A 5,832-nucleotide genomic window follows, 5' to 3' on the forward strand; every position below is an offset into this window, starting at 1 on the left:
CACTGGGTAGTGAAAAAACTGCACACCATGGCACATGGCAGCTATATTAATTATTGGTCACTCGGAAGGCAGAGCTTAAGTGTCCCCTACAATTTATTCCTGTGCCAATTTAATACTACAGATCCTTATTTCTCTAATTACAGTGCTTAAGTTTTACAATATGAATAGAGATCTTTTAATTTCCATCATACTCTGATGATATGTTTTTGTTTTTGGTGAGTTGTCGGTTCGTTTAACACATTGCCACCAATGCTACGGATACAATTAAACGTGCCAAGAGAACACATAAGAAAAATTACAGCCAGCAGTGTTTACACAGAATATTTACAGACACTAAACCCAAAACAAAATAAAATAAAGCACATATCCTATTCAGCCACAGCAGAGAAAATGCTTCTGCTCACAATGTATCACTCAATATTTGATTACAACTGTGAAACTCTTAGAGGGGCCATGACATGGTCATTCTTCATATTGCAGTTTTATGCTTCAGTAACTAATACAAGAGCTTATGATTCAGTTTCCGAAATTTGGCTGCCCTGGACGCGCTCCATATTCCAAAAAATACGGTCGAAATTGAGTACGGGGAACTGCTCCCACCGGCAGCTAACGCCATGTTGAATGCTATCGTGACGTCAACAGGACATACACAAAGCAACGTCGTCTGCTCTCGTTGGTGCAATGTTCTACAGCGAGGTCTTTTGTCCCCTGTAGTTCCACGGGCGATCGAAGTAGCAGTCGTCCCCCATATATGAGTGACTAGTGCCACAAAAGCGTTAATAATAGTAACGCAGTTATTCTTCGGAATAGGTATAGGGTCCGGATACACTAGGCCGATGGGGCGGCGATCGGTGGTCGGTTGGCTGGTCGGTATGCAAATGTCATCGCTGACGCACTGGTCTGTCAAGCTAAACTGACGACGACACCAGCACGACAAACGACCCCGTATCGCAGTAGTGTAAAGAGTGAACTTAGTGTGAACTGGCAGAGTGTGGCGGGGGACTAGCTGGTACGACATTATATAAACTTAAGAATTTTAAAACTTATTGTACCTGATGCTAGCCGCAGCGACATATGTGATGTGCGTGCACCAGCGAAGATGTACTTTCATTTGGTGCCTGCGCATAGAACATATCAGCGAGGAAATTGAGCGACACGGGCAGAAGACGCCGCACGACGGTGCCGCTCGTCGCCGTCGCCTGGGCTTGTGCGGCCGAGTGAAAGCTTCCCGCCCGGTGAATAGACGGCCCAAAAAAAAAACTGTGCTTGTGCACCTTATCCTTATCGAAAAAAGTGAACAGACCAGCTGCATTTCATATCTTCACACTTTCTTAGAATGGCCTGCTTACGAGCGAGGTGAGCAGGCATTGTTTTTTTAAAGGTGCGTCACGGGCTCGATATGAGTGATGTGCCTGATGGATGCGGTGCAGTGGAGATACTGCAGCACCTGCTCCTTCGCGTGGCCACGTTCGCTGACGCTCGTCGCGATATGCTCGCAACTACAGGGTGCTGGGCATACTCCCGGACTCGCTCAAGACGCTGTTGTGGCCGCAGGGCAGTGCGCGCACCCGTGAGCAAGCCTTGGTGAGCCACTGAGCATTTCTCGAACAGACGGGCTTGACATCCCGTCTATTTTGCGCCATGTAGTGACGCGCAGTGACCGAACCGAACCCTCCGCGTGCACTACCTAGGACGAGAAACAGCTGGGAGCCCCAACCCAGCTGTTGTGTGCAGTGTTGTGCGCGCGTTTTTATTTTTTCTTTCTTGACTGTACATGCGCACAACCTGGACAACTTTATTGTTACCCTTTGTAAATAGTGTCTCAATGACCCCTCCCTATGTCCTTTCTTGCTGTCCCCTCACTTCTTTCATTTCACTTCTTTATACAGCTGCCTGCTATCCTTTATTTCCGCTGCCCCAGCTCAAGTGCCATCACCACAGTGATGGCAGATGCCAGGGTCACCAAAAATCTTTTAACTTCCATTTTTATTATTATTTTTAATAAAGACTTACTACTACTTTCTTACTAATCAATGGGGAATTCCTGCCAGATGCTTGAATTTTGGCCGACAGTGGACTGCCCACCCCTTTCGTGACGAGGCCTAGTGGGTACGCAGGATTCGTGTGTGCGATTTCGGCGATTGCGGACAGCGAATTCGCAAGCTTTAGCATCTGAAAATAGCTGTCAAGCGTAATTTTGGCCACAGTACCCTAAACGCAACGGCAGCCTACATCGCAGGGTGCAAGTACAATAAGGGGAAAGTGCCGACATGCGCTGAAGGCAGCCGGCAGCAGCCGTCGGCGTCGACTGTGGACAACAAATCTGGTTGTTTTCATTGATTCAAGTGATATCCGAACGTATTTTTAGCTAAAGCGCTTTAAAATCAAATACTGACGACATAACAGGAAGCAGATACAATTTGCGGAAAGCGCGGTCCTACACGAAGCGTTTCCCAATAGGCGATATAGCATCAGCGGTGCTTATTGCAGTGTTATCATAGCGTGTAAATGAGTAAAACTACAATTTGTGAGCAATACTATGTAATATTTAAGATAAGGAGAGCCCACCTTGCGTTTTATACCAAGCAAACGAGCAGTAGTGCTTGCACACAGCTATGTAAACAACCCCAGCTCGGGGCTGCAGTTGTCGTGATCGTCGCATTCCTAGGCCACAATGTGCACGCACAGTAAACGCTAAATGATGTACTATTGTATTCAAGCGCTCATTTAGATGGTGGAGACTATTCATCGGCGCGGGCAGTGAAAGCATTCAAGTCGCTTAGGGTTTCGCAAGCGGCTTGGTTCCTGCAAAAGGGTTTTACGAGCCGAAGGGAATGTATGTTCCACTTACAAATGCACACATGCAGGGAGGAAGTTGTCTCATTCGGTACTTTTCTCTGCTCCTTTCGTGCCTCAAGGTTAGTCTAGTGCCACCTTGTGATGATTTGAGTTTAATTATCGAGCCGAAGAATAGCGGACAAGAAATTGGGAGCCAGCTACAAAACGCAGCGGCTATCATGGTGCACATCGACGACGGCATGCACAACACATGCCGCTTTTCACATGCAGGAGCACTTGACTACTCAAAGGAAACTACACTCATAACATAAAAAAAACATGTTAATGAGTGTAAATAAAAAAGCAGGGGTCCCCTGATTTCTCTTTCCTCAACAATCAGAAAAGGGGTGCTACGAGTAAGTCCGCTTTTTTAAGGATCACTCAGGTCACGTTTTAAGCCGAGGGCTTCCAAAAAAAAAAACTGAAAATGCATTTTATTTCGATAAGCTAAAAAAGAGAAAACTTTTCTAGCGACCGCCGTCTACGGTGTGCATGCAAGCACCTCAACAGCATCCAGCAGACGCGGGGCGAGTATGTCCCTGTGACGTCAGCGATCATGGGTCGCCAGACCAGCAAGCAGTTCGCTGAAGAAACGGCAAAAAATCATTTTAAAAATATTTACCCCACAGAATCAACTGAAACTTGGGGGAATTTTAATTTAACAAGTTGAGAATTAAATGTAATAAGCAGGGTATGTGTAAAAATAGGCTGTCATGCCCCCTTTTATGCCATTCCATCATGGCATATAGTCTCATCAGAAGGTTCCAAGGATGTTGTTAAGCTAAAAAGATAACCAGAAACAAACAGCAGTGGAACAAGTTGGAGCTTGATCCCGGTACATGAGCAATGACAGGATATAAGCAATACTAAAGGGTCTTATGAATAAAAGGCGAGATCAAGAACAGCCTTAGCAAATGTACCGGCCCATTTCTCCTCTTTCAGGCAGATTTCAAATAACAAGGATAGAAGAAAAGTACAACTGGCACTGTGCTTCAGGATATGATAACAAAGTTCTAAACATGATGTTTTTCTACGGGATCCAAATAATGTCACGCACGGCATTTCTCAATCCCTGCCATGGCATTTTAGCCACGGTAATGCAATGCGAAGGCATGATAACCACTGGTCCTTAAAGGTAACAGTGGATTCCAAGACAAGGCAAGTGTAGCAAAGGTCGGCAGAAAGTTAGGTGGGTGGTTGAGATTAACAAGCTTGTTGGCATACGGTGGCAGAAGCTGGCAAACAACAGGGTCAGTTGGAGAGGCATGCGACAGGCCTTTGCCCTGAAGTGGGTGCAATCAGGCTAATGATGATGATGAAGTAATCCTGCCCAAAGCGCCACCACATTTCTTGATACACACTCATCTTTGCGCACGCAAATCACTGAATATGCAGCGATAAAGGATACGAGCAAAACGTTGTGGAACAGCGTAGTTGGCAGCAGTTGTTTTGGAGGACCTCCCTTAGGCTTCCTGTATTCCTTGAACTCTCTCTGTTGGCTATGATGCCTGCAAAGTGAAGCAAGGCATAGTCGCATATGCAGGTGAAAAGCCCCAAAGACACAAGGGCATTGTTCATATGCAAACGCAGGCAATTGTGCATTGGAAAGGCATCTGGAGGTAGTGCTAATGGTGCTGGTGTGAGCATATGCCACACATTACTGCAACTACAGATGTAAATTTACACGCCATGAATATCAATGCACTCATAACAGAAAGGTCATTTCTCAACAGCTTGAGATTGTTGGCCTAGATTGGACTGTAAACTGAAGAACAGAGCCTGATGAGCCGAACAAAACCCAAATTCCGTTCGCTCAGATATTTATCTACTGTGAGAGTAAACGATGTCAAAATGGCAGCCCTATATTAATTTCAAGGGCAGATTAGTGAAGTTAAGATGGCCTTCGGTAATAACGGTTCTTCACAGATCAAGTCTGTACTAGAGGGTCCCTGGAATGACTGTGATGGTCATATTCTAATGCAACAGATCTGTAGAGGTGGTCTTTGTGGGTATTCGAGCCAAATTTATAAGCTCTGTGTGGACCCTATAATTTACAAATAATTTGTTTAAATCGTTTATTGCAGCAGCCCGGAACTGATTAGGGCGACAGCTCACCGCACATCCCCTACCAAAATGACGTTAAAGGGCAGTCTGGACAAGCCTACCGACGTCATCGGGCATGCTGAGAGAGCGTATGTGGGCGAGTGGGGGGCATAGGGTGCAGTTGCACAGTCCCAGCCTGTTTTCTTTATCTTGTTTTTTTTTCTGGCACATCAGCGTGCATGAGCAGAGGGGTGAAGCAGGAGCACCATTTTTAATCGCCGATACCTTCAGTTTTAACGAAGCTGGCTTAAAAATATTTGCGGTGCGTTGACGAGTGATAGAATCTCTATCACTCGTGCTTTTCTTAACCTCGGTACGTGACATTACATGGTCCCTTAAAGATGTAGAAATGCATTTGGTAGGAGACATGCATAATTTCTATGCCAAACAGTTTTGTGGAATGCTGAAACTGCTTCCTGTTTGCGCAACGGTTCGACAGGAACCAGTGGTTCGTGCTGCACAATTCCGAAGGACACCTGACCACAGAAGAGAATTGGGACAGTATACATTCAACACACACTAATTCACTCATTTGTTTCCCAAAGAGGCCCTCTGTCTAATCGTGCCTTGCTAGAACTCTTGCTTATCATGCAGATGGCTTATAGTTCATGAGGGTTTAACGCCCCAAAGAGACTCGGGCTATGAGGGACGCTGTAGTGAAGGGCTTCAGAAATTTCGACCACCTGGAGTTTTTAACGTGCACTGACATCGCTCAGCACACGGGCCTCTATAATTTCGCCGCCATCGAAATTCAACCGCCGTGGCCTGCATCGAACCCGCGTCTTTCGGATCAGCAGCCGAGCGCCATAACCATAGCCACCGCGGCGGCTTGCTTCTCATGCAGAGGTTTAGCACATGCATCCACAGTGGGTTAATGCGCACAGATACAAA

The sequence above is a fragment of the Amblyomma americanum genome, chromosome 8 (assembly GCF_052857255.1).
Source record: "Amblyomma americanum isolate KBUSLIRL-KWMA chromosome 8, ASM5285725v1, whole genome shotgun sequence".
NCBI classification, from domain to species: domain Eukaryota; kingdom Metazoa; phylum Arthropoda; class Arachnida; order Ixodida; family Ixodidae; genus Amblyomma; species Amblyomma americanum.